The sequence below is a fragment of the Vulpes lagopus genome, chromosome 7, assembly GCF_018345385.1.
Source record: "Vulpes lagopus strain Blue_001 chromosome 7, ASM1834538v1, whole genome shotgun sequence".
Taxonomy (NCBI): Eukaryota; Metazoa; Chordata; class Mammalia; order Carnivora; family Canidae; genus Vulpes; species Vulpes lagopus.
This window is the reverse complement of record NC_054830.1, coordinates 30548583-30566808: the sequence shown is the minus strand read 5'-3', so window position 1 is coordinate 30566808 and position 18226 is coordinate 30548583. Positions and strand designations below refer to the sequence as shown.

The following is an 18226-nucleotide window of genomic DNA, read 5'->3' as shown; positions in this document are numbered from 1 at the left end:
TTCCAGCTTCACCTACTTGCTATGTGATCCTAAGCAATATCTAATGATAATACTAATAATAATTTCTTCTTCATAGAGTTGGGAGGGTGGGCCAAGTCCACATATGTAAAACACTATAAGGACACTACCACATATACAGTCAGCATTCAGTACATATTAATTCATTAGGTAACTTTCCCAAGGCTGGTAGGTGGTAAGGCAATGATTTGAATTTAAGTGTGTGTAAGGGAAAACACTAAGCAGCAATGGTCTTAGGCTAATGGAGTTAGCAATGCCCTTGGAAGTGGGAGAAATCACCCTAGTTTTGCTCCCATATCACTTAAGTATAACTATTAAATGGTCAGATCGTTTCCTTAGTACCGTGTCTTTCTTTCTTGTCCAACTTAGAACCCTTTGTACTTGCTTTGGTAGCACATACACTAAAATTGGAAGGATACTGAGAAGATTAACATGACCCCTGTGTAAGGATGACATATAACTTAGAACCCCTTGTTAAATAAGCATGGCTGCAAACACTATTAAAGCCCTCCATGAACAAGGCTGTGTGTGCAAGGTGAAGTGTGACCATTCCTTCCTCTGGATATTTGAAACCAAGAAATCAAAGATTTCAAGGTTTGACAGGGGAATCTTGACATTATAGTGTATTATAGATGAGTTCAAACTTGCCAAGCAAAGGATGAAGGTATTTCTTCTGCTAAGCTTCCATTAACCTACACTCCCCTGCTCCACGTATCTCCTACAGAGAAGAGGGATGACTGAAAGGGACAGAATATGAATGATTCTGGGAATTCCCTCTAATCTGGGACTTTGATTTTGACATAATGTATGCCAAGTGGTTCACAAATCTCCCAAGATTCTGAAAGACCTAGGATCCCTGCTGTACTTGTGAAATCCGAGGAAGTAGAAGTTGTTTTTGTGATGTTTGTACCTCACCCTATGAAATCATTCCTTTCAGTGCATGTACTTATTGTCACATTTGCCACATTCCCATATTTATTTACCTCCCTATTTGTCTTCCTTTCTTTTTTTTTTTTAAAAATTTTATTTTATTTTATTTCTGATAGTCAGTCACAGAGAGAGAGAGAGAGGCAGAGACACAGGCGGAGGAAGAAGCAGGCTCCATGCACCCGGAGCCCGACGTGGGATTCGATCCCGGGTCTCCAGGATCGCGCCCTGGGCCAAAGGCAGGCGCCAAACCGCTGCACCACCCAGGGATCCCTGTCTTCCTTTCTATGTTATGAGTGCTCAAGGGCATAGAATGTATCCAGCATATGGTAATAATTAGATCCTCCAGCTCAGAAGTCAGGAATACCCAACTGCAGTCCTGAGATGGCCATAACCTCTCCTTTCTGACTTTGTTCAGATAGACTTTGTTCCTACAATCTCTATGTTTTGGGCACTTTTCACCTAGTTCAGGTTGGTGTCCCAAACTGCAAAATGTATTGTGACTGGGCATATTTCCATTGGGAATTCAAAGCTCTATCAGATGGGGGACATGCTTCTGTAAGAAGTAAAGAAGTTCTGCTGTAATTGATTAAAATTAAGTTTAGGAAGGTTCTAGGTTATTTGTAGCATTTTTTATCATAAAGAAAAAAGGGTATATTATATCCTTGATTTCTTTATGAGGAGAATCAGTTCTGATATCCCTTTTATGCATTTCCAGCACAAATTCACTTAATGTAGGATTTTCGCTGCTTCTTTTTTTTTTTTTTTAAGATTTTATTTATTTATTTATTCATGAGAGACACAGAGAAAGAGAGACGCAGAGACACAGGCAGAGGGAGAAGCAGGCTCCATGCAGGGAGCCCGATGTGGGACTCGATCCTGGGACTCCAGAATCACGCCCTGGGCTGAAGGCAGGCACCTAACTGCTGAGCCACCCAGGGATCACCTCGCTGCTTCTTAAAATATCTTTTCCTCTATGATCTTTTATTGAGTTGTAATCCATGTGCCAACCACCTTATAAAGCACTTGAAAGCATATTACCTCATTTGACCATCATAGTGATTCTCCAAATGAATGTTAGTATCTCCCCATTATAACAAAAAGGAACCTGGGACTTTGAGGTAAGACTGGTTCTAAAGCTGTCTATCTGTGCTTATCCCCCCTATGCCATAGTGTCCACATGTTTGTTAGAGGTCTCAGTCTATGGAGACGAGCTCATCCAATTCTCTGTTCGGTTTCTAAGACATCTCAGTGTAGAGATCTCAGAATGCTACTTCAGCATTTAGTTTATACACTTGTAGGTAAATCACTCTGAGACCCTCAGGTATTTTCCCTTTGAGTCAGAATGTTAACTTCCCTGAACAAACAGGTCTTGCTTTTATAAACAGATTTTGCAAGGAAGGCTAAATGACATCTCATATACAATACTACTCAAAGGTTTCATGAATATATATTATATTGTGAAGTAAAAAAAGAATATTTGAATACATTAATAATTCTAATGAAAACATGAACCACACATAAAACAAGAGAAAAGTTGCTCTTAACACTTGGAAAGGCAAATGCATACCAAACTGATATTTAAAAAAAGAAAAAAATTGAGAGAAGATAAATAGAATTAAATTAGATGCAGACTAATCATCTGCTCTGACTCATTAAACTGCAAAACGGAACACTAGAAGGGAGTTGTAGAAGGAAGGCAGGCCATGGTCTTTGACATTTCTAAAATACATGTAGCCAGAAAAAAGACTACCCAGTAAAAAAGACTATCCTGTGTTTGTTGTCTAAGATGAGCAAAGACCAGGAAAGAGCTTCTTTGACATGGTGTGTTCTCTTCTAACCCAAACCAAGACAACGGTATGAGTTAGTTCAATCTTCTGGGTGTTTTCCTGTATACCTAATGATCACTCAAATTTCATGTCTTTAAACAGCAAATCTAACTTCAGAAATTTTTGTTGAAGAAATAATTATTTTTAAAAAGCTATCACAGCTATACATAAAGGATGTTGATTGCAGCATCGTTTATACTAGTACAATTAATTGTTGGACTAACTGTTGTTTGGAACTCAAATACTTGTTCATAGGGGGCTAGTTAGATCTGTATAAAGCGGGGCCCTATGGTCATGCTGATGTAAAAAAAATAATTTAAATGTCCACAATGCATTAAGCTTAAGATGTTAGAAAACATGTTCAGGTTAACCTTTTTATGTGTGTAAAAATAAAGTAATATCAATATAATATACATATACATACATATTCATACACACAAAATTTATAAGGTGAAAACACACGTGATATGTCTTTTCATCTGTGTACTTTTCTGGATTACTCAAATTCTCCACAGCACGTTTCTGTTGGTTTGATAATAAAAGCAGAAGTCATTACAAAAAAAATCTCTAAGATGTTGATCATTCACAGTACATATTGTCATGTATTCACTTTCCTTATTCCTTCCTCCAGGCCCGAAGTACACAGATATGCCTCAATTCTTATTAACGGGCAACTCAGGGAAAAGAAGCCAACTAAATTATAATTTTTCTATTTAAGAAAATATTTTCATTATTTATGAAGATGACTAAGACACAGAAAAGAAGAGAAAAGAAGGTGATGATATTGATGTCAGTCTTCCAGATAATAATTATAACTATCCCATTTAGTATGGGGCAACACCTAGGGCCTTCAAAGCTGTCTCTGAAATTATCTAATTAAGCAAAGTGAGGCGGACAATGATAAAAGTGGAAGATTTAATCTGAGAAGCATGAGGGGGGCCTCTGGATACTGATGAGAAGAAATCAACAGAGGGATAGTAAAGGGAGGGGCCAAATGAGAACTTCAGTGCAAGGAAATATTGTAATAAGCTCATAGAAGTTTTGAAGGCTGAAATCAAAAATCACAAATCAAAAAGAGAAGGAAAAGAATGATAAAATTAGTAGAACTGGGGAATGCCTGGGTGGCTCAATGGTTGAGCGTCTGCCTTCGGCTCAGGGTGCGATCCCGGGGTCCTGAGATCGAGTCCACATCAGGCTCCCCACAGGGAGCCTGCTTCTCCCTCTGCCTATGTCTCTGCCTGTGATCTCAGCATTACTGATGATATGTATCTCTGTAACATAGGGAAAACATTAAACATACATCATAGATGCACATTCTTGAGGGAAGCCATAGAGGATGGCCAGCCCTTGCCCTGTGATCAAATGTAAATGCTCTGAGAAAACAATCACATCAGAGGCTATCAAAAGAGCAAGTCTCAGGCATCCTCAAAGCAGAAGGTTATTCATCAGAAACTCAGGGAAAATGCTTTAAAAAAAAATTAAAAAGCTTATTTGGAACCTGGTTGGCCCAATTCTCGTGAACACTGGTTTACTTCCTCACCTAATTACTGCCTCCAAATGGCCTCATTCTAGGATATATATTAATTATTCCGACTTAGTAAGATGTGTGAGCTGTTCCTTCAAAGTTCCTTCCAGGTTAGAAAGAGGGGAAGTGGTATTTACAATAGGCCTTGATAAGGGGAGGGAAATCCAGAAGTGGAGGGGGCAGGAACCAAGGCCATTTACATGCTGGAAAGTTGAAAGCCAAAGTAGGTACACTTCAGCACGTATAAGATGTAGAAATTTTTAGAGTTGTTCCATTTTCCATGACTTTCTATGACTTATTGTTCTCCCTCAGCAGGTTTAAGGGCGTACAGTGATGCCTGCCCATCCTGTAAATAGGCATCTCAATATCTTTCTTTCTTTCTTTTTTTTTTTTTTTCAAAACATTTAGACCTGCTGTTAAAATACAGCTGCCAGTTGCCAAGTGTAAGCTTCCTGGCCCAAGATTCACATATGTCAGAAGGCAGATGAGAAAAAGTGCAATGCAGTAAACATATCTGTGACTTTGATTATATCTGCATATAAATTGCTTTATTGTGTTTATTTTGTTGTTGTTGCTTGACTAATCAAAAAGCATCACATTCCTAGCTCTCTGCTTGCAACAGTGCTCACTGGATTTCTGATATCTGACTTGAAACAGTAGTGGTGAGCATGGTGAGAGTGGGGACTGGTCAATTTGCATCATTGCAAGCACATTAGGAACATTTTCAGTCATGTTTAGGAGTTAAGTATAAATGGATTCACTTTCATAAGATGCCCTATGGGGCATTCAAAGTTCCTCACTAGTCATAATCATAGTCTATTTTATCTGTCTTTTCCTCCCTCTCTCCCTGCCCCCTTCTCTCCTACTTTCCCTCCTTCTCTCCTTGCTTTATTTACTCATTCCACTTACACACACAACCACTAAAGGTCTTTGATGCTGTGGATCCCTGGGGAGTAAAGACTTCACTTTACTTTGCCACTTGTATTACACTGGGTCTGCCTCTCTCCCATCTATCCATTGGGAGCCGACTCTGAAGTGTAAATTAATTTTGTCATTTGTTTAGACAAAAATGACACTAGAAAATAAAAATCACAAAGCACATTTATAAGAAGTAGAAATTCAAATGACTTCTGTATGCTGTACAGCTTTATATGATCTGATGTATCATGTCTTTGTCTTCCCAGGTTCCCAGGATTAGAAGTTGGCCACAGGGCAGCCCTGATGGCGCAGCGGTTTGGCGCCGCCTGCAGCCTGGGGTGTGATTCTGGAGACCGGGGATCAAGTCCCATATCAGGCTCCCTGCATGGAGCCTGCTTCTCCCTCGCCCTCTGCCTGTGTCTCTGCCTCTCTCTCTCTGTGTCTATGAATAAATAAATAAAATCTTTAAAAAAAAAAAAAAGAAGTTGGCCACAAACCAAATGAGGGTGCACAGGAGAATTGGTTGCTTTCAAAACCTATGTTTTAGTTTCCTAGGGCTGCGATAACAAATTACCGTTAACTGGGTGTCTTAAAACAACTGAAATTTACTCTGTCACAATTCTGAAGGCCAGAAATTAGAAATCAAGGGATCAGCAGGATTGGTTCCTTCTAGAGGCTCTGAGGGAGAATCCATTCTATCCCTCTCTCCTAGCTTCTGGTGGCTGCCAGAAATTTTTCGCATTCCTTGGCTTGTAGAGGCACCATTCCAATCTCTGCTTCTATCTTCACATGACCTTTCCTTGTGTCTCTGTGTGTTCTCTTTTCCTGTATCTTATAAGGACACTCACATTGGATTTAGGGCCCACTCTAAATCCAGAATGATCTCATCTCAAGACATTTAAATATATCAGCAAAGACCATATTTCCAGTTAAGGGCATTTTCACAGGTACTGGGGGGTAGGACTTAGACATATTCAACCTATTCCATTTGTCCTTGCTTTCTTCTCTATATTACCAATGTTGAATATAAACAAAACAAAAACAAAAGTCCTATAACATACATACAGAATATAGAAGGATACAATGTTTAGTCTTCTTTGTAAGCAAAGATTGGAAACATCCTAAGTGTCCATCAATAGGAGACTTGGCTAAATAAATCTGGTTCATCTACCCCATGGACTAACATGCAGCTACTAAAAAGAACAAAGTAGGACCTACATGAATTGAGATAGAAATATCTCCAAAACATGCTGCAAAGACAATTAAGCAGATTACAGAACAAAATACATGTCATTAACCAATTAAAAAAAAAAAAACTATGAACAACAAACTCACACAATTCTCCTTTTGGGGAATTTCTCTGTTTTGATGTCAGTTATGCGATTCTAAGAAGGGGACTGCCAATCAGTCTCTTAATCCCCTTTTTCTTCCATAAAAAATATCCTGATCTAGACAATTATAGTGTCCTATTCTGCTAACCATGGTGATGGGAGGGAGACTGGGGTGAAAATCAAGCTAGCTAGTCAGAAGTCTTCTAAAGATTTTTAAAATTTGGATTTTGAGGAGAAAAAAATCTCTTGTCTATTAGGCTCTGATTAATTTTTTTAAAGATTTGATTTATTTATTCATGTGAGAGAGAGAGAGAGAAAGAGAGAGAGAGAGGCAGAGACACAGGCAGAGGGAGAAGCAGGCTCCATGCAGGGAGCCTGACATGGGACTCAATCCCGGGTCTCCAGGATCACACCCTGGGCTGAAGATGGCGCTAAACTACTGGGCCACCAGGGCTGCCCTCTGATTAATTTTCTATGGCTGCTAGAACAAATTACCACAAGTTTAGTGGCCTAATAGAATACAAAGTTATTATCATTCTTTGGTGAGAAATATGACACAAGTCTCAAGGTGTCAGCAGGCTTGTGTTCCCTTCTGGAGCCGGTACAGGAGAATCCATGTCCTTGCCTCATTCATCTATAGCTTGTTCTACAGGCTGTCTGCTTCCTTGGCTCATGGTCCCATTTCTCCATCTTCAAATCCAGCAACAACACTTCAAATCTTTCTTGCATTACATCTCTCCAACCTTGCTACCATTGTTATATCCCCTTCTCTGACTCTAATTCTGTTGCCTACATCTTTCACCCTTAAGGATCCTTGTGATTCCTTTGGGTCTACCCAGATAATCCATATATATATATATATATGGATAACATCCAGTTTAAGGATGATTAAACATTTTAGTTGATTAACAATTCTAATTCCATCTGCAATCTTAATTCTCCTTTGTCATGCCAAGCAACATATTTGTAGGTTTAGGGGATGACAATGACATTGAGGGTTGGGCATTATTCTGTTCCAAGTTTCAAGTAAATCCAGGTCTGCAGATAGCTATCCTCTCTAATATATGGAGAAAGCCCACGAAAGAGGGAAAACTGAGGCACTGCCAATTTCTCTTATTTCTCTTAGAGAAATAAGAGAAATTGAAACTACCTGTTGGAGCTTCTGGATCTGGCCATTCCTGAAGTCAATGTACCTCACTTAGTATGATTGTGTAAGTAAAGAGATTCTTCCCATTTGTTTAGAACGTTTTTTAACTGGAGGACCTGGGTGGCTCAGTAGTTGAGTGTCTGCCTTCGGCTCAGGTTGTGATCCTGGAGTCCTGGGATCGAGTCCCACATCAGGTTCCTCACAGGGAGCTTGCTTCTCCCTCTACCTATGTCTCTGCCTCTCTGTGTCTCTCATGAGTAAATAAAATCTTTAAAAAAAAATAAAACATTTTTGAACTGCGTTTCTCTCATTTACAATTTAAAGAGTCCAAATTACTTGTGTGTATGTATATACATCTCATATATGTTTATACACTTCTAGAAAAATCTAGAATCATGGGTAATAGAGTTGGAGTGGCTTGTATGAGGTAGCTTTCATTTTTTACTTAATTGTATTGTGTGACTATTGTACAATGGCATATATTACTTGTGTGATTTTAAAAGTGAAGAAAACATAAGAGACTGTTAAATTAAAGGTCAGTTCATCCAGGGCTCCAAGGTCTAGCTTAAGTAGCAGGAACCTCATATGTTTGTCTTTCATTTGCTGCTTTTAAATAGTACATGAGTCCACTGGAGAGCCCATAATTACAAGTTGCTTCTTAGGCCCTGATAATATACTTTATCCTTTAAGAAAGCTATTTAGATGGGACTGCAGATGATAAAAGGCCTACGCTCAAAGAGACAAAGAACTTGCTGGCTCATCTTTGCAGACCCGACATGTCCCTGTCTGGGTCTGCATGGTAGGCCTTGAAAGCACAAGTTTGTCCTAGTTCTCTTTATTGCTTCCTCAGACTATAAATACATGCATTATGGGAATCGAAGTTAAAAGAAAAGGAGCAGAAACAAATGCCTGCATTTCCCTTAGCAAAACAAAGAGACAAAAGCAGCCTTGACTCCAACTGCATTAAAAAAAGGGAACAGAATAGTTTGTTAACATGTTATAATTAAGAACTCTGAAGAATTCTCCTATTGGACTTGGCACAGTGGGATGTAGTATGTTGGATCTGAATTCCCTTATTTTCTCTTGTGACAAGGCCTCATGGATAGAGAACCCACCAACATACATGGGGCAGTTTGATGTTACTCCCCTAAAAGCGACAGTGTGAGTGCCCCAGCCAGGGAGCAGAGGCATCAGGATTCAAATATGGGCCTTTCTGGCGCCTGGATCCATGATTCTCAATACCCAAAGGGCATAAGAATCATTCAGGAACTTTATTAACCACCCAGATTCTCAGATTTCTCCCTCCCTTCTCTCCTCCACAAGGTTTAGAATTTGGAGATCTAGGGCTAGGCCCAATAACAGACATTCCAACAGGCGTCATGCATAATCAGGTGCAGGACAAATACACACACATTCACTCTCTCTCTGTCTCTATCATGCCTCCTGCCCTTTAACTTGATAAAAGTTATCTCAGATTCTCAGAAGCAGAGGTGCAGGATTACATATTTCTTTTTTTTATAGTTTTTTTTTTTTAAGATTTTATTTATTTATTCATGAGAGACAGAGAGAGGGAGGAAGAGACACAGGCAGAGGGAGAAGCAGGCTCCATGCAGGCAGCTGACGTGGGACTCGATCCCAGGTCTCCAGGATCAGGCCCTGGGCTGAAGGCGGCGCTAAACCGCTGAGCCACGGGGGCTGCCCGGATTACATATTTCTGACTGGCACTCTATTCTAATATCCCAGAGCATAAGGAACTGAGACTGGGAGGCATTTCAGGGAGTCACCATTACTGATCAGAAGTTTAAAAAACAAACAAGGAACCTCACACTTGATTACAAAGAAAGTCAACAAAACTTACACTCGTCTATAGAGAAGTAATCAATTTTTAAGATGTTAAATTCCCCAGGCTGTAGGCAATTATTCAAATTTCAAGGAAAGAATCAAACTTTATTGATCAAACCTTTCTAGACGCACATCAAGAAATTGCAGTGGGAGGCATAGTTTCAAAACCTTCTGTTTTCTACTGAAATATCCTTATCCTCACAACATAGCTCATTCATATTTCTGCTTCGTTTAGTTGTAGGCCTGGCAATTACTACTAATTAATACTACCACCTCCTTTCAAGCAGATGTTGAAAACAACAGTCAAATATCTAGTCTATGGCTGAACTGGACTGGACTCATTATTAAGTACTAAATAACTAAAAACAGGGCATAATTTTTACTCATTCATTGTTCATTCAAGAGAGTCTGTTGAAATTAAAGAATGGAAAGAATCAGAATGCAGTCAAAGGTGAGGTGGGTTCAGATGTAGACCCTGCCTCAGTTAACTTTCCTACCTCCAGCACATCTGAGTCACTTTACCCAGCTCTGTCCCCCCAATCCCATAGCATTGATCTAATTACTATATAATTTACCTATTTACTATAGCTGTTTATGTCAATCACTTCGTCTTTGAATGGGAGCTCCAGGAAGCTGAGAACTTTGTCAGCTTTGTGCATAGAATAATGCCTGGAACATATTAATGCTCAAATTTGAGGGAAGGAAGAAAGGAGGACTTTATAGTGGGAAAGAACAGAAATAAAAGATGCACAGACAATGTAGTAGCCACCAGCCACATGTGGCTATTGGGAATTTGAAAAGTGGCTAGTCTGAACTGATAGGAGGTTTTGATGACTTAAGACAAAAAAAGAATGTAAAAGATTTCATTAGCAGTTTTCTATGTTGAATGTGTGTTGAAATGGGGATCACTGGTCACACTTCTCTACTTAGTGGGGAAAAAGCAGTGTTCCTCAAAGGACATTCAGGACATGCTGCATGCAAGTGACAAATGTCCTTTTTTAGGCACACTGCTGAGAAGTAGGAATTGCAAACTTAGGAGGAAGCATGTCTCCTCCATCAGCCACCTTAGGTCATTCCTACTGTCTACTCAGGATATTGGGGCTCATGTCCCCTCAACAATTCTTCTCACTGATTTGCTCTAAAAGGCTAAAATTAGGAAGAGGGAAAAGGAGGGAGGAAAGAAACCAGGGTCCAAGTTTGAAGACAGTAATACATGCAAGAATAATCTCTGCACTGTGAAAATGTCCAAGAAGTATGACAAGTAAGCCTAGAACAACAGACAGAGGTCTACAAAAGAAGGTCCTTCACAAGACATTAATGTCATCGATTGAACTCATCTCGCTATCAGAATGCTGTTCATTGAAACTTAGAGCCAGTTGGAATTGAGTAATTTGCTTAAAGACACAGCTATTGATAACCAATAAATCTTTCAAGGGGTGAGGAGAGATTAAAATGTTTATCATGCATCTAAACCACATTCCAATGTAAGCATACTATTGTAGAAATGGCCTTCACTATATGGATTAACTTTTTAAATACATATAAAGTATTTAATGTAGACATCTTTCAAGATACAAATAGCAGATGTTCAAATAACCTCCGCATTCAAATGACTGGTCCTAATCTTTATCCAGCCCTCAATCTTGCTCTAAAAAGCTACCAGTCATTCCTTCCCCAATGGGCCCACTGTCATGGAGAGAATAGGGTCATGTCTGATGCAAGCTTCTCCCATAACACATTTTCTCTTCCCTCCAATGTTGTGCAGAAGTGTGGAAACTGGAAAAAAGAGTTAGTGTTCTGGAGCCAGGTATAGTTGTTGAATCCTCATTTCAAAATTTACTAGTTCTGTGTCCTGAAGCAAGGTGTTAGGTTGAACCACATGGAATTGCTGACATTTTTGCGGTTTGATTGGTGAAAATGGCAATTTCATATGGTTCAGTCTGACATCTAAAATTCTGAGCTTCGGGCAGCCTGGGTGGCTCAGCGATTTAAGCACCCAGGGCGTGATCCTGGAGTCTGGGATCGAGTCCCACGTTGGGCTCCCTGCATGGAGCCTGCTTCTCCCTCTGCCTGTGTCTCTGCCTCCCTCCCTCCCTCTCTCTGTGTCATCATGAATAAATAAATAAAATCTTTTTTCTTTCTTTCTTTTTTTTTAGTAAATAAAATCTTAAAAAAAATAAAATAAAATTCTGAGCTTCGGTTTTCTTTCTTAAAAGTGAGACTAATACTGCCTTTAATTGTGAAAATTGCAGGTATGTAAAGCTCTTGGCACAGTCCTTGAACAGAGTGGGAGCTCAGTAAATGGGAACTGTTATCATCAATCACTTAGAGTATGACCCACATAGTCTTTCTTTCTCCTTCCTTCACAGTTAAGTTACTGTCTTTTATTCACATACAATCACTTTAATAACTTCATTTTTCTCTCTTTCACCTCTTTCTTAACTATCTCAGAAATCTCTCTACACTGCCTTGCTCTCTTTCCATCCCTTCCCCCACACCATGTCCACATGGGTTACAAAAGAACCTCATCACAAATAGTGAATGTAAAAGTATTGGAGGAGGGGACATACTCCCGTCAGTGATAAGACAGTCAAACATTTAGAAATACTATTTATTTAGAAATACTATTAGATGTCATAAAGAACGTTTGTTTAATCTATACAATATGATCCTTCAAAGTTTCCAAAGCAGCTTTTACAATGTCCATAGAAGTCCCTCCTACCCTCTCTTAAATTGATAATTAAAAATTGCTTTTCTTCAAACATGGATTTCCAGACACATTTTAAATATTATATTCAGTTTTGTAGCAACCTCTTTTAATTAATTATCTGGCATCTGTGATGTTCACTGTAAACAAATCATTTTAGCAGTACAGGAGCTTTAGTAGGCTAGTCTTGGAACCTAACACTCTTTATACTGCAAGAGGAAAATGATGACTTAGAAATGAACTTTGGAAAAGCGATTTATTTGTAAATTTGGAGGAAGTCAGATTGTTAAAATCCTGTAAGAACAAAAGAGGAAGGTAGAGGTGACAGGACTAAAGAAACAATGATGTCTCATTTGCTTTATTTTTTGAATTACAAATCGTAAATTAAAGCAAGTAGGTGCTTAGTGTCTCTTTACAGAAAGCTATTTTGGTGCTTAGAAAGTTTTTGGAATGTTTTTTGCAAGATCTCCATAAAATAACGGTAGTTTCTCTCTATTCTTAGTTGACAAGGGCTCTTCATTTTATAACCTTCTCAAAAGCATGTATATACATGGCCAAAACACATGCATTCATATGAGATTTTAAAAGTTACCAAACCATTATTTTGTAAAATTTTTCATTTTAAAAGTGAACTAAAATAACTCATTAAAAGGTCACCCTGTTACACATACTGTCTACTTAATGGAAATTTGGGAATATGCATTTTATGTAGGATTATTTTGAGAAAAAAATCCATTGGATTCACAAATTAATATGGAATATTGTCTAGGAAATGGAACCTGCAATCTACACTATTGCTGGGTATGGCTGAAAGTAATAATCTATTTATATAAATTAATCAAAGTATCATTGATAGTGTTTTCAGACTTATCACCTAATCTCAGTCACTGATTGAAATGTTAAGTAAATAATCCAGGTGGTATGCACATATAGTAAGAACCTCATTGAAATTTTGAGAGAGACCACCTTATATAATGCCTTATATTTCCTAATAGAAATTACTGCTTGTAGTTTCTATTACTTGATGTAGATTCCAAGGGACAGGTTGTACATTTTTTTTCTTTGCTTACAAAAGAACATGTAATATCAATGGTGACTAAAGCATTTTACACCCTCAGCATTATTCCATTTGGACTTTACATAACAATTCTTTGTATTATTACCTTTTCTTCTTCACTGTGCTGTGAACTCCTTGAGGACAATGACTTTATCTTTTTCATCTTGGTGGTCCTCAGTGTGCTGAGACATTTATTTCAATTAGGTTGGTATATTGGAAACAGAGACTCACTTAAACTACATCAAGAAAAAGAGTATATTTTTGGAAGGACATGTGTGGAGAGATCTAGAAGTAAAAATGACAGAGGTAATTCTGGCATCAATGGCTCACTTCCTATTCCCCTCTTGGGACATGATTCCACACAGTTCTCTATTTCTCTCCGATATTCTCCTTCTTCTAACTGGCTTCCTTTCTGACTCAGAATTCTTTTCCTTACAATTTTGGATCTTAGAGAGCTCTTCATAGCCTCTCTCGCTATGACTTCACTTCATCTGTGATCTTCTGCAACTCCCTCCCTTTTTCCAGCTTCTTAGTGCAAATTCTCCAATTAGGGAATCTGATTGGTCTACCATTGCCCTTTACAACAGGTCATTCAATAATTTGTTTTTTTTTTTTAAAAAACAACCAAACAACTACTGCAACTAATAAGTATCTCAGTTTTACATGTCCAATATAGAACAACTGATGCATGTCCCACCAACCCTCTACCATTATCATCTCAGTCCTTGGGCGCCAAACCTTGACTCCTTCTTTGCTTCACCTTCTACCCATATATCTTCCCATCAGCCATTTCAATGACCACACCTTTAAATATATCTTAAATCTTTCCAGTTTTCTCCTTCTCAACTGATAAAACTCTAATTTAAGCCACCATCATCTTTTGCTTACATTAACCAATAGTCATTTAACTGTTCTTCTTTTTCCACTGAAAAATATATTTTTCACACAGCAGCCAAAATAATTCCTGAAATATACAAGGATGTCCATTCTCACCTCTTTTATTCAACATAGTACTGAAAGTCCTAGACAGCAATCAGATAAGGAAACAAAATAAAATACATCCAAGTTGGTAAGGAAGAAGTCAAACTTTCACTATTTGCAGATGACATGATGCTATATACAGAAAATGCTAAAGACTACACCAAAAAACTACTAGAGCTGACAAATGAATTCAGTAAGGTCACAGGATACAAGATCAATATACAGAAATCTGTCGCATTTCTACACACTAATAATGAAATAGCAGAAAGAGAAATTAAGACAAAAATCCCATTTACAACTGCAGGAAAAATAATAAGATATCTAGGAATAAACTTAACCAAAGAGGTGAAAGACCTGTACTCTGAAAATGATAGAGCACTAATGAAAGAAACTGAGGATGACTTATACAAATGGAAAGATATTCCATTCTCACAGATTGGAAGAATAAATATTGTTAAAATGTCCATATTGCCTAAAACAATCTTCAAATTTAATGCAATCTCTATCAAAATAACAACAACATTTTTTCACTGAACTCGAACAAGTAATCCTAGAATTTGTATGGAACCACAAAAGTCCCCAAGTAGCCAAAGTAATTTTTAAAAAATGGGCAAAACTGGAGGTATCACAATCCAAGATTTCAAGATATACTACAAGGCTATATTAATCAAAACAGTATGGTACTACCACAAAGATAGACACATAGACCAATGACAGAATAGAGAGTCCAGAAGTAAATCCACAATTATATGCTCAATTAATCTTTGAAAAATGAGGCAAGGATATGCAATGGGAAAAAGACAGTCTCTTCAACAAATGATGTTGAGAAAACAGGACAGCAACATGCAAAAGAATGAAACTGGATCACTCTCTTAGACCATACACAACATAAACTCAAAATGGATTAAAGACCTAAATATGAAACCTGAAATCATAAAATTTCTAGAAGAGAGCACACTTAGTAACTTCCCTGACATTTGCTGTAGCCACATTTTTCTAGATATGTCTCCTGAGGCAAGGGCAATAAGAGCAAAATAAACTATAGGGATTACATCAAAATAAAAAGCTTCTATACAGTGAGGGGGAAAAAATCAACAAAACTAAAAGGCAACCTACTGAATAGGAGAAGATATTTGCAAGTGACATGGATATGTCACTTTATTGGATGATAAAGGATTAGTATCCAAAATACATAAAGAATTTATATAACTAAACACCCCAAGAACAAATAATCCAATTAAAAATGGGCAGAAGATTTCTCCAAAGGAGACATCCTTTGGATGTCCAGATGGCCAACACACACATGAAAAGATGCTACACATCATTCATCATCAGGGAAATGCAAACTAAAAGCACAATGAGATATCATCTCACACCTGTCAGAATGGCTAAAATAAAAAAAAAACATGAGAAACAACAAATGTTAGTGAGCATGTGGAGAAAAAGAAACCCTTGTGCTGTGTTGGTGGAAATGCCAACTGGTGCAGCCATTATGGAAAAAAGTATGGAGGCTCCTCAAAAAGTTAAAAATATAACTAACATATGATTCAGTAATTCCACTACTGGGTATTTACCCAAAGAACATGAAAACACTAATTCAAAAAGATTACTTCTGGACCCTTATATTTAGCGTAGCATTATTTATAATAGCCAAATTGTGGAAGCAGCTCAAATGTCCATTAATAAATGAATGGGAAAGAAGATGTGGTACATATATAAAATGGAATATTAGCCATAAAAAGAATGAAACCCTGTCCTTTGGAACATGGATGGATCTAGATGGTATAATGCTAAGTGAAATAAGTCAGGGAAAGACAAACACCATATACTTTCACTCCTATGTGGAATTTAAGAAACAAAACAAATGGACAATGAGAAAAAAGAGACCAACCAAGAAACAGACTCTTAACTATAGAGAATAAATTGCTCAGAGGGGAGGTAGGGAATGGATGAAATAGGTGAAGGAGATTAAGAGTACACTTATCATGATGAGCACCGAGTAATGTATAGAATTATTGAATCACTATATTGTGCCCCTGAAACTAATGTAACACTGTGTGTTAACTACACTAGAATTAAAAAAGAATTTAAAAAAATTTAAATTCTTAAAATATGTAAATCAGATCAAGTCACTCACCTACTTTTAAGCAAAGGATTCCCAATACAACTAGAATAAAGTGCTTTACATGGCCTATGAGGCTCTGATGTTGCCTCTGCTTGCCTCACTGCATTCCATGCTCTCCTCATCCACTGTGTTCTTGCTGTACTCTTGTATCTACTCCTTTACTGTACCAGGTCCCCTCTTCCTTTTGCACTTGCTTTTTTCTTTGTTTTGTTTTTTTACTTGCTTTTCTGTCTGCAGAAATCTCTTCTCCAGATCTTTGCATGGCTCATTCTTTTTGGGTCATTCTGGTCTTAGCTCAAATATCCGCTCCTAAGAGAAACTTCCTAGCCTTTCCCCTTCCCAGTTATTCTCTATCACATCACTATTTAGTTTTTGTCGTTGCACCTATTGTTATCTGACGTGATCTTGGACTTTGGTTTGTTTGCTTTTTTTTTTTTTTTCTCTCTCTCTCTCTGTTCTGTCCCCTTACTGCAATGTTAAGCTCCAGGAAAAGAAAGACCCAATCTATCCTGTTATCCACTGGACGTCCAACACCAAAAACCTCCTTGCATGGAGTAGGCATTCAAAAAATGTGCTAAATGAATGAATGAGCCTCTCTTTGTCCCAGCAACCATTCATAGGTTGTTGACCAACAAATAATTTGGTGCCTACCCATCATCCAATTAGCTAAAATGGGTGGGGCCTCTAGGACCCAAACATGGCTACACATGGCCTGGATCTGTAGCAGAGGGCAAGCATCTATACTCATCTTGTTACATGCTTGGCACCCATTTACTGATCAAATGAGCAAATGGACAAGTTCAAAAGTTCAACCAAACCTCTGAAGACTCCTGGTGATGCACAATAAGACTGAAAGAAGAGCTGAGTGTGCTAAGCTTTTTTTCATACTGTCTATGTTTCTCTTCCAGAAAGCATTATAAAAAGTGCTAGAGACACACTGTTTATTTGGCTAGCGGCATTTGGTTGAAAATTGAAGTGATTTTTAAAACTACAGAAACATAGTCATCTGGGCACTAGTGATGAGCTTGAGCTAGAAAGTAATTCACATTACATTTTCATTTAGTCTTGCACAACATAAGGCATTTACATTCATTTTCTTCTATGGCACTGTGTGTTCCAATGAGATATTTATGCTTTACTTTTTATCTGCATAAAGGAAACAAATTTTATCATTCTTCAGAAAACATTCACTTTGCAGAGGGACCAAATGCCATCTCTAAAGACCATGGTAATCAGAGTAGTAATTTCAGGTTTAAATGGTAAAGTTCACATCAGTCTAAGATGTGGCTTAACTGACAAAAAAAAATCATATGTAATGGTTCATCATCCATAGCATTTATTCTCTCTTAACAATTGCTTGCAGTGACTTGCAAAAAGACAGGAACAACCAGTCCCTTCCCATTCTGGCAAGCAATAAACGCAACCTAGAAGTAAAAAAATAATAAATCCTTGAAAATTAACCATGAAGACAAACTCTTTCATATTTTTGTATCAATGAGGGAGGGTTAGCAAACAAGTTCTCTTTGCAACCACTATTGAGCAGACTGTTTTTAATGCCAACATTTTATGATAATTTGTCAAGATGAACACCATGACGTAAATTAATTTGATACATGAATTCTTAAAAAGTTCTATCATGCTGTGTAAATATTAATTTGTTAATTTAGGCAATTTGTTACAGACCTCCTTATCATTAGTAAAGATTAATAGGGTCTTAATTCCAATTATCTGCACTGTGACTTTGTGTGATGGTAATATTAGGTAAGGATTTCAGGGAAATTAGGCAAACTTTAATATAGTTGAAGACTTGCTATGGGTC

General features: G+C 37.8%; 1 protein-coding gene and 1 pseudogene across 1 annotated transcript in view; one reads left to right on the top strand and one right to left on the bottom strand.

Annotated features, from left to right (window-relative positions):
- Positions 1-18226, bottom strand: part of SYNPR (synaptoporin) — a 293689-nt gene that overhangs the window by 78947 nt on the left and 196516 nt on the right. The gene's annotated exons all lie outside the window — the stretch shown is intronic.
- On the top strand, positions 396-494 carry LOC121496342 (annotated as a pseudogene).